The following is a 15,997-nucleotide window of genomic DNA, read 5'->3' as shown; positions in this document are numbered from 1 at the left end:
TTGTGTGTGTGTGTGTGTGTGTTTGAGTGGCCGTTTGGGTCACTAAATGAATGTGTAGGTGACTGTATAGGTGTATACATGGCTAGGTAAATGGGTGTAGGATTGCCTGTGTGGATCTGTGAGTGTGTGCATGAGTGTCTGAGTAGATATATGAGTGGGGGTATGAGTGTCCGGGTGGGTCTGTGAGTTGATACATGAGTATCTTTGAGGGTCTATGAGTGGATGGATGAATTTCTGAGTGGGTGAGTGAGTGGATGCAGGAATGTCTGTGTGGGTCTGTGAGTAGGTGAGTGAGTGTCTCAGTGGGTATGTTAGTGGGTGCATGAGTCTCTGAGTGGGCCTTTGAGTGGGTACCTGAGTGTCTGAGTAGACTTGTGAGTAGGTATGTGAGTGTCTCAGTGGGTCTGTGAGTAGGTGTTTTAGTGTCTGAGTGGGTTTGTGAGTAGATGCATGAGTTTGTTAGGGGGTGTATCAGTCTGAAATGGTTTGTGAGTGTTTCTAAGTGAGTATCTCAGTGGCCTGTGTGTGGTCAATAAGTGCTTGAATAGACCTGTGAGTGAGTGCATGAGTGTATGTGTCTGTCAGTGGGTGTGTGAGTCTCTCAATGGGTGCATGAGTAGGACTCTGTGTGTGTGTGAGTGTCTGAGTGGGCCTACGAGTGGTTGTGTAAGTATCTAAGTGGGTGAGTGAGTGTGCAAGTATGGATCTGCGAGTGGGTGTATAAGTGTCTGAGTGGGTCTGTGAGTGGGTTTGTTAGTTTCAGAGTGGGTCTGTGAGTTGGTGCATGATTGTGTGAGTGGGTGTATGAGTGGGTGTATGAGTCTCTGAATGGGTCTGTGAGTATGTGTGTGAGTCTGTCAGTAGGTCTATGAGTAGGTGAATAAGTGCTTGAATGGATCTGTGAGTGGGTGAAAGAGTCTCTGAGTGAGTGCATGAGTGGGCCTGTTAGTGGATGCATGAGTGTATGAATAGGTCTAGCAGTGGGTGCATGGTAAAAACTTAGTCCGCTACCCTCTCCATCATGTTTTGCATCCTCTTCTTGTTTTTTGCTAATTGTTCTGCCTTTTCTCTGCTCGCTTCTGCCTTCTATTTTGCCTCCTTCTGCTCGCGCCTGACCTTTATTTTGCCTTTTTCTTGACCTTTATTTTGCCTTTTGCTGCTGGTTTCTGACCTTAATTTTGCCTCTTCCTGCTTTCTTCCGACATATATTCTATCTCCGAGCTATATAATAAACCCAAAATTAAAAGAGCTGGGGTAATTGACACAGAGAACCCTAAAACCATAGTTAAGAAAACCTCAGGGTCCTGCAAAACGGTCTCCATTTTGGGTAAGAATAAAAAATCTGTAGGTTGACAGCAGCATGTAGGCCACATCTATTGAATTTACGCATTTACCTCCCTCAATTTATATTTATTTTGTTGTCTTAACACGTTTCTGATTTTTAGAAAACCTTGATTTATGGTAAGATTTGTATATCTTACCATAAATATACTAGTCCTGCATGGTAAGGGAAGTCATGATAAGGGCATCTGAGTTGTAAAGGCATGTGTACTAAAGTCACCCAACCTAATAATCATGCACAGAAACATGAGGTAGATGTGACCCTTGAGCTGCCGTTTACTGTAGGCTCCATTACCAACGGCCTACAACATGTACTATTTTAGGTAATGTTACTAATAAAACAATTTATGTGGGGTTTGTTAAGAAGAAGATGGCATTCGAAAAAAACAGGACTTTGTCTCTCTTGCGTGATGAGTCCAAAGCCAGACAGAAAAGATACATTTTGTAATGTTTTTATTTTTTTAAATGCACATTAGCTAGCACAAGGAAAACAAAACAATTTGCATATATATGATTATTGTAGTAGATGGAGAACGGCAACACTCAACGGCCAAACAATAAATGAAAGTAACTATGGCCCAGATGTAGGTAAATCTCATTTACCGATTCATAAATACCGAATTTTACCGATTCGGTATTTATGAATCTGTAAATGAGATGTAGGTAAAAAATCGGTATTTTTTACCGAATCGGTAAGATTCGGTATTTACCGATTCGGTAAATACCGAATCGGTATTTGCTATTGAATCCTATGGGCCTTGAAGCCCATAGGATTCAATAGCAAATACCGATTCGGTATTTACCGAATCGGTAAAAATACCGAATTGCTAAGGGGGACAGGGTGTCACTTTGACACCCTGTTGCACCCCTGTAACTGGCGTTTGCGCCATGTGGCACACATACATGCCCTTAGGGCATGTCTGTGTGCCACATGGCGATTCATAAAGGGGGTGGTGATGGACAGAGCATCTGAATTAAGCAGAACACTCCTACCCAGTCAAGAGATCAGTGCTTGATCCATCACCGTTTTTTAGCTCACTGAACCAACCCAGTTCAGAACCTGGCTACATGCAAATTAGTCTGTTCCTGGCGCAATGCATCATGGGAACAGGGCAGATCAAACTACCAAGCCAATTCTTTACTGGAAAGGAAACAAGCTTCCGGGGACCGGTTTCTGGCATTACAGCCGTCTTCGGCCCGGCTTGCTTGAATCCTGATGGTCCAGTGAGCTAGGGACTCATGTCTGAGCATACCCTTCCACTCCTATAGTGGCCAAAACGATTCATAAAGTGGGTGGTGATGGACAGAGCATCTGAATTAAGCAGAACACTCCTACCCAGTCAAGAGATCAGGGCTTGATCCATCACCGTTTTTTAGCTCACTGAACCAACCCAGTTCAGAACCTGGCTACATGCAAATTAGTCTGTTCCTGGCCCAATGCATCATGGGAACAGGGCAGACCAAACTACCAAGCCAATTCTTTACTGGAAAGGAAACAAGCTTCCGGGGACCGGTTTCTGGCATGGCACAGGTGTACATGCACAGATGTGCATGTACACAAGAATTCGTAATTTACCATGCAATTGTATTGCATGGTAAATACCGAATTCTAAAGGCCCAGTAGCACTGTTAGAAGTGCTTCCTACATCCCAAAATACATTTTTGGTATTTTTACCGAATGGTAAATTTACCGATTCGGTAAAATTTACAGAATCGGTATTTTTACCGATTCTGTAATTTTACCGATTCGGTAAAATTACCGATTCGGTAAAATTACCGAAAATGTACATTTTTCTAGCACCTACATCTCCATAGCCCTTTACCGGTCGGAAACAGCCGAAAATCGGTATTTTCGGCCGTTTCCGACTGGTAAAGGGCTACCTACATCTGGCCCTATGTTATCTAACTTATGCTAAACTGCTGTACATAGTTGAAAACCCATTCCAAGACGGCAAGGGAGTGCTTGTTCACAGTGTATAAGCATCCAACAGAAAGGCAACACAAAAGAAAACAAAATGTGATTGTTAATGCCTGCAAAGTATTGGTAGATTTCCAAGAGAAAGAATCATTTGTGCTCAGGTGCTTTCCTTTGTGGTAGAAGAGCAAATTTCACTACCAACAAATATTGGGTTAATGTATATATTTTACGGTCTGTTCAAACCCCTGGTCGAGCAGCAAATGGGCCAGGCATGTCTCTTGGAATGCTCTCTTCATGGGCTAGTTGACATACGAATCTTAGCAGTTATAAAACAAAATGACTGCTTCTGGCATCCCAGTGGAAGGCATGCCTTTGCAGCTAAAGAAGCGTGTTCTAAGAAAACCAACTCTAAACAAAACATGGGTAGACATGTGCCTCACAAACAAGGAAAAAAAACAAAACAGCTTGTGATAAAAGTGACTGCAGTACGTACAAAACGCCTTACAGAAGCCATAGAGAGCAATGAGGGGAGAAGCATGCAAGGAGAGAAATCTTTAAAAATTAATTATCTTGAAGGGCTTCACAAAAAAGAGAAAAAGAGATCCCAAAGAGCGAGCAATCATGGAAGAATAGAAGGAGCCAATCAGGGAGGTAGTAAAAAGACTGATATAAACTGGGCAGTGTAAAGTGTAAAATAAATAAAACCAGCATACAGAAAGCATGTAAATGTGAGAAACAAAACGCAAAGACAGTTGTATGCAATGGGCGGAGCGCATTTCTAGGTTAGCTTCCAGCGTGTCCACAATATGCCTTTGGGATGAGACAGCTGTGCTGTCTAGTAGGCTTCGACCTGAAAAGCGATACTTGGTTCACAGTTATGGGCTCCACAGTACGGGGTCCCTGACCTAAGTGGATACAATTGGGGCCCAGTTCCCCCCTCCCGACCTTAGACCATCTAGCCTATGTTTCTTCCAATGACTCAGGCCTTTCGCTTATAACGTTTGTGATCTCAATAGAAAACAGTGTGGTTCGATTTGGATGTGAGAATAGTTAGATTCTGAATTGATAGTAGTTAGAAGTAACATCGTACCCTAATGTAAATCGTAATTAGGCAATGCAAGGCGTGGAGAGAGGATGCCGTGCTCATTCCATGCTTTGAACAGGCAGGTTGCAATCTAGAAATGAATGCACAGTCGGAATGCGGATGCATAACGAGGCAGCTGACTGGTGATGCAACAAGTAGACAACAAAGTAGCAATTGACAGCAGTTTAAAGGTACTCATGGGCAGAGAGACACAGTTGGTTTGGGCACATAGCTGAAATGAATGCAAGGGGGCGACAAACCATACCAGTAAAACTCAAAATACAGAAATAAAAATGATGCATTCTAGTAAGATAACTGGGGAAATTGCTTCTCTCCAAGACTCAATGCGGTTCTAGTCAACATGCAGAAAAAATGAAGATGTAAAGGATCAAGAAGGAAACTTTTTATTAAAATAAATATTGTTTGGTATTGCTCTTGATATGAGTATGATGTGAACAGACATCCCATATGCACTTTGAGCTCAGTTTGCTCGTTAGAATATTTAAAGCTATGATGTGTTTATCAAAGTCGCCCTTGTTGTCAAAACAAGCGGGGTGGAGCAATGACTTTAGAATGCAGATAAATAGAAAAATCTGATCTCCTCTTCTTTGCTTATCTATCTTTAAGCTTGAAATATGCCTTTTCGAAGAGTTATTATGAGCCTGCTGCCGCAGATTAGTTCTCATCAAGTAGTCTTTCTCTTGACTTCACTGCCCATCACTACCGTTCACAATGCTGAAAGCGAACCACACGGGAACCACACAGCTCTCTGGAGCTTCCATGCCTAGGTATTTTTAATAATGATGTTCTGGAACATTGTCCCTCATCAGTGGCTGACTGGGATGATCGGCATAGTGGCAGCCTGCCCTGCTTCTATAGCAGTAGATCCTAATCAGCCATCAGAGAACCTTTTGTGCGACATACCCGGCCGAGGATTCAATGCTCACCGGTTTTAGCTGGCATCAGTTTAAGTTGGCATGGAGCTGTCACTGCGACTCAAGGAACCACTGCTTAGGGTACAAGGTGGGGAGAGGGGAAGGGATGTATCTTCCTATTCGAAGAACTGCTTCAGGTTTACTGAATAAAACATTATATAGAAAATATATCTGCTTTCATTTTTAAACACAGATTCATTTCTATTTGATTATCTGGAGAACCAAGCAAAAAAACACACATAAACGATCTACACATTCTAATTTGTCAGGAGCGTGCAAAATGGCAATGCCAGCTGTATTTCCTTAGGCATGAAACAATTTGCATGGATCCGCGGTCGGTGCCTACTAACACGCCGTAAACATCAGGGTAAACACAGAAGAAACTAAAGTAAGAAAAAGAGCCTAAAGTGGGCTTGATGGAAGTGCGCTCTGCAGACTTTCATTTAGATTGACTGCAATTGTTTAAAACTGAACAACCAAGAGTAATGTGGCATATAGAACGCAGGTGAGAGGTATGCAATCCCTGTTTCCTTTGGCAGATCAATTCAACATGAGGAAAACCTGTGCGTTTCAGACAAATTTCATATTGTTTATCCAGGAAAGGTCCAACAATGCAGCCTTCTTGGTATTCAAATCTTTACAAAGGCAGTCAGTTTTATCTTTCCCTGTAATTGTCATCATTGCATTTTCTGATGTGACCCCTTCAGTTAAGCCTTCGTTCCTTCCCAGAAATCAACGGGTGAAGTTGATTGCAAATTAATATCTCTGAAATTAATCATACGATTAGTAACATGTTCTAAAAGTTTTGGCAATTGCAACAGGGGATAACTTCTATCTATCACCTTTCTCCATCTCCTTGTCAAAATATTATCTTGCTCTAGTACCAGTTGCTGCAGAGAATGATCTTAAAAGTCTCTAGGTACAGTCAAAGAATTACTTGTTTGCTATTGCAAACATCCTGATATCACAACATTATTGATCTATAAAAATGTTAGATGCTTGAATGACTTGACATAACTCAGGCTTCTTTAAATACAATACTGACATAGGGCCTGATTTAGATCTTGGCAGACGGGTTACTCCATCACAATGGTGACGAATAGATAGCCCGTCCGCCAAAGTATAAATCCCATTATATCCCAGGGGATTTATATTTTGGCGGATGGGATATCAGTCAACGCTGTGATAAAGTAACCTGGCTGTCAAGATCTTAAGCAGGCCCATAGTAGCTTATCACTTATTGCTTTTTAATATTGCATACAATGCACTGTTTGTGCTTTCCCAAGTACCACATTAACTTCTAAGGACTTTGGGGTGTGCCCTAAAATAGTCACCATTTTACTACTGTGGAGTGCCAGGACAGCTGGGGTAGCTGTGTGCTTAATAAATGCCTTATTATTAGTAATATTACTGTGAACATAATCCGGTAAGCAATGACCCATCTATATTGCCTAACCACACTTGAGTTTCTTTGTGTTTGGACCTCATCTTCAAATTTGGCTATTTTGTTCTTTGACAAGTGGCTAACATATTTGTGCTATGAGCAACTTTTGAAAGGCACAGGAATGTGAGCTTCCTCCAGCAAGATGATAGATGCATAAAAAATCCTCAGTTCGATAAGGGCATTCTTCTTCTGTTTCAGCAAATGTCTGTTGATATTACAGATTGGTTGTGTAATTCATGAGTTTCACTACTCAGTCTAAATTTCTCACAGTCATGTTTTTCCAGCTTTTAGTCCTGCTTTCATTTTCTTGATTTTTCTCTCATTATTTGCTGAACAATCTTCTGCTCCTCTAGGCCTGACCCCTCTTACCACGATCCATTCCTCCCTGATCTGAAAGTCTACCCTCCTTACATTTTTTTCCAACCAAACCCCACAGTAGAAAGGGACTTATTGGACTTGGCCCTTTTTGCAGGGTCATCCCTGAACGTTTTGCCTTCCTCCTGTATTTGTTCTGACCTGTTGTTGGCTGTTTTATGACTCTGGGCACTTTACCACAGTTGAACACTGCTAAAGTGCATATGCTCCCCCTATTGTAAATTGATGTATGGATTAGTGACTCCATGATTGGCTGGTTTGGTTTACTTGTCAGACCCTAGTACAGTGCACTGTGTGTGCCCAGGGCTTGTAAATCAAAAGCTGATGGTGGGCTTGCAGCACTGGTTGTGCCACCAACAAACGCAGCCTGTAAAGTGTGTCTCAGGTCTGCCACTGCAGGGCCTGTGTGCAGTCTGGTACTGCCATGTTGACTGGGTTAGTGCACCCACTTGTGTTATGCATCCAAAGGTACATTGAACGTAAGTATTACATTTTACATCAAAAGAGAACTAAGCTATTTCTACCATTTTTACAGTAAAGTGTTGTGCATTTTTGTCATTTGTGGTCTTGTGTTAAGTCCATATAAAAATACTTATTTTTATACTACAGCTTGTGTGGTGTCCATCTGTAGTGTTGTCACTGGGTTACTGTATGTGTTCACAAATGCTTTACACACTGCCTCTGAGATAAGCCTGTCTGCTTGTGCTAAGCTACCAAGGGTGTGAGCAGGGGTAATTTTAGGAGTGTACCCCTTACCCTGACTAGACGCAAGGGTCCCTATTTGGGTTAAGGTACCTACCTCTGCCAACTAAAGACCCCCTAATCTAACTGGACTCATACCAGTTATGGAATATTAAACTTTTGCAATATAAAAACAATACATTTGCTGTTTCACATGTTTTAACCCCTTGCGTGCTGCCGTCGGCCGTTGGCCGATGGGAGCACTACCTCCCTAGTGCTGCCGTCGGCCAACGGCCGACGGAGCCCTGAACACCCTTTAGAACGCCCGCACCACGGCGGAAAAAGCGCCGCTGTTAAGGCGTTAATATTAAAATCTCTGTGTATGTGAAAATCAAAAGTGTGTTGATGAAGACCACAATAAAGAAGTCCACTGCTCTTCCTTTCTTGACAAATGCTTTACTGTAGCCATCTCAAAATGCGATGGAAAATCTAATTTCATCCAGAGCTCCTATGGTGGACATACTGAACCATCAGCCACCTTGAATGTGTCTTGATGTGTGGTAATGGCAAGGACAACCACAACACTGAGTCCTTACTTTCAACTTCATCAACTTACATCAACCCTTTACTGCCCATAATGGAATGGTACAAGTTTGTGACAGTGAAAGACCAACTTGTGGAACTCTTGTACTGCTGAGGATCTGACACAGTTGAGTTCTTTAGCGACACATTGGAAACAACCACAATGATACCTTCCAGTACATTGCAATGGTAAGTAGCACTAAAGTGATGCAACGTAGAGATATGCCTTAATTTGTAATATTGTGTGCCAAGATCAGTACATAGGTGTTTCCATGCAACCACCCATGGGTTTTGACATACATCTGCTAACATATGATGAAATAGCTTGCATCAAGTACTTCTGCTTCCTTCAGGCAGATGTAAGGATGGAGAACAAGTTTTGCCAAACGTTGCATATGTCTAAGCATAGTGTTTTTTACTTGAAGTATTCTCTTCTACTGCAAAGCCTGTACTACACAACAAGCAGACACCCATGCACTATGTTGAAAGGGTGACTGTGTGGCATTTGGCAATCTAAAGCATTCTCTCACTGAAGGAGAGAGCAACAGCATCATACTTAATTAGATATGGCACTCTACTGCTCTCTCCATTTAACGCAACTCAGTATAGCAATTTTATTTGTAGTACTGCATTGCATGATCTCTAAGTAAATTTCCCCAGGGAGGAAGTGAACATTACATTTCATTGGCGGACAATTTCTAATTTTCATTACAGACCTCCCTAAAACCATTACGCTGTCCTACAATCTCCTCCTAGCATTCAGGGCAATAGTCCATGTTAAAAGGCAGTGGCACAAGACAACCATGGCAAAAGATGCTTAGCTCCAGAGTCATGTACATCTGACTGCCAGTGAAGAATGGATAGCTTCTGCAATTGTCCTTGAGGTAGTCTGTGGATTTCAAGGCAAGGACACCACTAACCCTGAAGAACAGTCAATCCCAGTTAAGTAATGTGTTATAACACAACAATAACCTGGATTGTTTTTAAGCACAGATGTAAAGCTTACTTTCTGTACACGTAAACTTGTATAGCTTTATGCAGGAAAATTCATCCTTTTGCTTAATCACCCCCATTTTTTTGGACTGATGCAGTTTTTAAACTCTATGCACCAAGACTCTGCTAATAAGACCCCTGTGCATGTGCTTTAATCCCTAAAACATGATGATACTGGCTATCCTCTTAAATTTAAATTACCAGTAAGTCCCTGGTATATGGTATGGAAGGGTCTGACTATGGCCTGGTCCTGCACTCAACCCCAGCTGCAGACAACTGACTATGTGATGTAACATTATTAAGAGTGTCATTTTAAGTAGGGCAAATCTACTGGCTTTGTGAAAGAGTCAGAGAGCTGCTTCTACAGTAGATTTACTGCAGTGAAAGCAAAATCAGCTCAAAAGGCTTCACACTCTTGCACACTTGATGGTACCGTTTTTGCTGATTTTTCAGCACTGATTACATACAGGTGCTAAATTGCAACACAATCAGAGTAACATGCAGATGTTATGCCAGTTGCATGAACTCCACGGAATCTTGTGGAGTTTTTATGTAACTCTCTGGACTTCCATAGAGGGAAAATGTGTGAGTTCCACCCACCCCATACTAAAATATCAGTTAAAACATACCATTGTAAACCAACAAAACCAGTTAAATGCACTAGATACATTTATCTCATTATGTCATGATGTAATTTCAGATGTTACAGTGGTTATTTGAAATGTCATCAGTGATGTCACGGACAATGTCATGAGTGACGTAATATGTGAGGTCATATGCAGTGCATTGCGGGGGCACAAGTTATAGTTAGCTCAGCTAACTATCACTGCTGAATTTCTCTGGTTTTGTATGAGTGAAATATCAGCCTACCATACCGTCTCTGTAAACTTTGTTTTCTTTCAGTGAATACCTATGGTTTTTAAAATTCTATTCCCTAACTGCAATGTCCCTGTAACCTATGTTTTTTTCAGTGAATTTCTAAGGTTATTTTTCCATTCTATTTATTAATTGTAACATCCATTTTTTAAGTGAGATTCTAAGATGTTCATATTTTCTTTCTATAATTTTATATTGTACATTAGAGATATATTATATGCAACTATTTTTTTTATTTGTGAATGTATGAGTACATGAGTGGTTTCTGAGTGAATGGGTGACTTCATGAGCAGTACCTGAGTGAATGGATGAATGAAAGAGTAGTACCTGAGTATATGGATTAGTGCATGAGTAGTTCCTAGGTGATTGGATGAGTGCATGGGTATACCACTCTCAAACAAAGCAAGTATTAAATGGCAACCTCTTCAAATTTCCGCTCTATCATCATGACAAAGGCAGCAAATGAAATCATGTCTTTCATTTTAGACTACTCTACCTCCACATGTGAATGTTTAGTATCTGTTAACCCATTACCTCTCTTTCAAAATGAGGGCCCTGTCAGCATGTTTTCGTAATTTATTCCTAATGATTGCTGAGAAATCGCAAAAAAATGGAAGTTCAAACTTATATTTAGCTTAATTTTTTTTATTTAAACACTACACAACATTTTATTACATAGTACTGATTTAGAAAGTAAAGCTTGCCATTATTTAAATTGTGTAATCAGTCCTCAACTTTAAAACAAATATTCTGTCTCTTTAACACCCTTCCCCTCCAATACACTCTTAGCTCAGTGTACCTAGCAACCCAGTGGAACCAGTAGGTCACACGTTCACAGCACATTCTAGAAGGAAAATGCTACTTCCAAATAAGATACAGCAAGTATGATTTACTCCACAGATTCAAAAGCATATCCATGTATGTATTAGATTTCTTTTCTTAAACAACAGACAATAATAGGAGTTCTTCTAAGGCATCCAACACACAACCTAATTTTATTCACTTTCATGATGACAACATCCAATTAAATATAGCTTTTTTCAAATGCCATTTTAACTGCTTTTCCTTCCAAAACGACCTCATTCAGCTCCAGCCTTTTCCTGACTACTATTGCTCCTTCATTTCAAAATGCTTAGAGTATGGATTGTGTCCCACAGTTATGTCTATTAGACTAAAGAGGCTGCAAAAAATAGAGATGTTGACAGGGACTTGGGTTTGCCAAATGTGCAGATTACTCGGTTTGGCCAGGGAGGCATAAAGTTTCATCAGTTGCTGATTTTGGTTAAATCCATTGTGGATTCCCAAGCTCCTCACCTCATGATTGTACAATGTGGTGGCAATAACCTAGGCACATTGACTGGGGAGGGCTGGAAACAGAATAAAAGAATCTTTTGCAGAACTGATGTCGCTTTCCCTTACACTGTCTTGGTGTACTCTAATATATTTCAAAGACTAAAATGTAAGTAGTCAAATATATTCTGCCCACAGATTGACAAAGCCAGTACACACGTTAATAAAACTTTTTCTGCATTCCTCAGAGACCATCGCATAGTCGGTATCTGTAATAACAATCTGCATTTTTACATTGCTGGAAAATGAGGCAGCATCTGTGAGGCCTGCACAAAGAACATGACAACATTTGTCCTTCACTGAGAACCAAACACTTAATTGTTGCACCTGACGCTCAGAGTGTAGCATTGCAGAGCAGCCTGAGGCTTACTCAAGAGAGGTGGTGTGGGCTAGTAATGGCCATTTGCAGGGGCGCAAAAATAACACTCAATAATTGATTGTCCAGTCTGTACTTTGCTTTATAAAAGTAAGAGTACATTTATTAAACACACACACTACTTAATACTATGCACCAATTTACAAATATACATAAGCCGTTGAAATTACTTTGTGACAGTGGTGGACTCACAAGCCCCGGCACTCGCAGTGCCCATTTCTGGGGACTGACAAGTAAGTTGCACATCCAATCATAATACAACTTACCACAGGAGCACCAGCGCTTTACCACTGACCAGCAGTGCGAAAAGCGCGCAGAAACGTTATACCAGCAAAAAAAGAGTAAAAACCGGGAGGGCAGAAAGCACGGGGAAAACATGCCAAAAGATGCCAAGTCTAACACGCACCCCCTCCAGCTGAAAGTAGGGGGAACTACCCACACTCCTGGGAGTTTTTCTCACTAAGGCAGAAGAACCGGGACAGGTCTTCTGCGTTGGCGTGCTATGTTCCAGGTAGGTAGATGGACCACCTCAGCAGCTTTGGATTCTCCCCCCTCATCTGCATTAACCACCTGAGGGGCCTGTGGTCAGTCTGAACCCAGAAGTGGGTCCCAAACAGGTAGGGCCTCAGCTTCTTCAGCGCCCAGACCACTGCAAAAGTTTCCCTTTCCATGGCACTCCACCTTTGCTCCCTGGGGAGTAGCCTCCTGCTAAGGAAGACTACCGGCTGGTCTAGGCCGTCTTCATTCAGTTGTGAGAGCACCACTCCTACTCCATGCTCTGATGCGTCGGTCTGCACGACAAATTCCTTGGCAAAGTCGGGGGCCTGGAGCATGGGAGCCATGCACATGGCAGACTTCAGGGTATCAAACGTCCTCTGACAGGATTCAGTCCAGATCACCTTTTCCGGCTGCTTCTTGGAAGTAAGCTCAGTTAAGGGGGCCACGATGGTGCCACATCCCTTAACAAATCTCCGGTAATATCCAGTGAGTCCTAAGAAGGCCTTCACCTTGGTCTGGGTCTTGGGGGGCTCCCAAGCCAGAATGGTGTCGATCTTGGGCTGTAGGGGTGCCACCTGGCCGCTCTCTACCTGGTGCCCCAAGTACACCACCGAACCCTGCCCGATTTGGCACTTACTGGCCTTTATCGTGAGGCCTGCCTTCTGCAGTGCCTGCAACACTTCCAGGAGGTGTTGCAGGTGTACGTCCCAAACAGAACTGAACACCATGATGTCCTTCAGGTATGCTGCGCTGAATTTCTCCAGCCCGGCCAACACCTGTTTGACCAACCTCTGAAATGTGGCAGGGGCATTCTTCAAGCCGAAGGGCATCACATGGAACTGGTAATGCCCATCTGGGATCGAAAATGCAGACCTTTCTTTGGCCCCCTTGGATAGGGCGATATGCCAGTATCCTGACGTTAACCACTTCAGCGCTGATGACAAGCTCAGCTCGTCATCAGTTGCGCCGCTCGCACGCTGATGACGAGCTGAGCTCGTCATGTAACGCGCGTTTTAAAAAAATGCCGCTTACAGAGGGAAAAGCCGCAGCACGCATGCGGTTAAATCGAACATACTCAGGAATCTGGCCGCTCCCAACCGATCGATGAGCTCATCGGCTCGGGGGATGGGGTGATCGTCAGTCTGCGTGATGGTATTGAGCCCCCGATAGTCCACGCAGAACCACAGTTCCAGGGCGGCACCAGGTGCCATTGCCTTCGGGACCAAGACCACAGGGCTGGCCATGGGGCTGCTGGACAGCTCAACCACCCCCAACACCAACATCTTCGAGACCTATTCTTTGATGCTTGCCTTGCCACGGTCAGCCAACCGGTAAATCTTATGTTTCACCAGAGGGCTGTCACCGGTATCCACATCGCGGGTACACCAGTGAGTAACACCAGGTGTCAAGTAAAACAGGGGGGTAAACTGCTCCAAAAACTGGTGACACTCGCTCTGTTGATCCGCGGTCAGGGTCGGGGAGAGGTTCACACAGTCCACCAACCCATACCCCTCTTGGGCGGACAGGAGGTCCGGGAGAGGCTCACTCTCCGCTTTCTCCCCATCGTCTGTCGCCAAGAGCATGCTCACTTTGGACCTATCGAAGTAGGGTTTGAGGCGGTTCACATGGAGGACTTGCAACAGGTTCTGAGGAGCCTGCAAATCCACCAGGTAGGTGACCTCACTTTTGCGCTCCACCTCCTCAAAGGGCCCGTCCACCTCTCCTGCCAGGCAAAAGGTTCCACAGGGGCCATAACCCACACTTTCTGTCCAGGTTGAAACTCTACCAGAGTGTTATTCTGGTCATGCCACTTCCTCATTTCTTCCTGCTGGCCTCAAGGTTTGCCTGAGCAAGTTTCCTGATGTTGGCCATTTGGTTGCGGATGGCCAGCACGTAGCTGAACATATCCTGGGGTGTCTTCTTGGGAGCGGCCTCCCAGCCCTCCTTCACCAAGCTGAGTGGTTCTCGCACGGGGTGACCATACAAAAGCTTGAAGGGGCTGAACCAGAGAGACTTCTGGGATACCTCCTGGTACGCAAAGAGCAGGCATGGTAAGAGGACGTCCCACTAATGCCTCATGGTTTAAATGAGACCCTTGATCATGCCCTTTAAGGTCTGGTTGAATCTTTCCACCAGACCGTTACCGTGGGGGTGGTAAGGAGTGGTGAACTTGTACGTAACACCACACTCCTTCCACAGGGATGTCATATACTTTGATATGAAGTTGGTTAATAAACACATTTTCTGGTGCAATTACACCTCTTAACCTCCAGGGGATGCCTTTCTCCAGACATCCCCAACTCAGACCTTCATCACTTGATGCACTTCTAATAACAACCCTAGCTGTAGAACCAAAGTTCCAGCCCAAGAGGTGTTGATCTGCCAGATGAGCCCTGGAGGGGTTATTTCTTTGAAGTCCCCATGTGACTTAGGGAGGGACATCTCTTCGTGCTGGGGGGAGACTGCGCTTCTCCAGTAGCCCCCCCAGCACCATTTTCACAAATTAGGGTGACACCCCTCCACTGGGTGCCACCATGCACCAAAAACTATGATTTCCCCATGCTTTGCAAGGCATTATGGGCTCTTTTTGTGAATATTATATTAGCGGTTCTCCCGCTATGCTGGGGAGAGCCTCGATGCCACCGGCGGCCTCATGCCACTTCTGCCAGCCTCAGTGTTGGGTCCGGTCCCACCCGGAACCCCAGATAATGTCCTGTTGCTTGTGGAGCCCACCCCCGGCGGCTCCCACCGGCTCCCTGACTGGCTAGCATCTTTGTGTGCTGCCGCTGGATCTGAGATTAATTTTCAGGTCTGCCCGCTCCGGCGCGCAGATGCGATTCTTCATCCCCGCTTCCGCAGGTTTTCGGGGGAGTGTGACAGCATGCCCCCCACCTCCTCCACACTTTGTGGCCTGAGGATGGGATTGAGGCCCCCACACCACCTTGGGTCCCGAAGATGGGGTCCTGGACCCATCTAGACCTCTTGGCGGGCGTGCGACAGTGCTCCCTGCCCCTAGCTCCTCTTCATCTTCGGGGCCCAGGAATGGGGTCCCGAGCCCCTGGCGCACATTTTTGCGGGGAGGCACAATGGTGCTCCCCCTCCTCTTCATCTTTGGGGCCTTGGGATGGGCTCCCCAGCCCCTCATGCACATTTTCATGTGGTCGCGACGGTAATCCCCCTCCTCCCACATCACCGGGGGCCAGGGTGGGCTCCCGGCCACCTTCTGGGGTACCATCATGGGGTACGACGTGCCCTCCGACTTTGATTCCTTCTGGGGCAGACCTCAGGAACTGACCTACCCCAGGGGCATAACTGCGACCGGCAGTGGAGCCCCACGCGCTTCGTTGTTGGTCACTGGTGTCAAAGGTCGCCTACCTTCTGGGGGGCATATCTCGGCCCCCAGGCTGCCGATTTGAACCATTCTGGCCTCCTTTCACTCCTGATGTCTAGCTCTACACATCTGGAGCACTTGTTGCTGCCCTCTATACCTCAAAGGAGGAGAACTTTGGCAGGGAGCTGTTTTCACTGGCTCCCTGCACCAGCC

Source organism: Lissotriton helveticus, chromosome 2_1 (genome assembly GCF_964261635.1).
Source record: "Lissotriton helveticus chromosome 2_1, aLisHel1.1, whole genome shotgun sequence".
Taxonomy (NCBI): Eukaryota; Metazoa; Chordata; class Amphibia; order Caudata; family Salamandridae; genus Lissotriton; species Lissotriton helveticus.
This window is presented reverse-complemented; position numbering follows the sequence as displayed.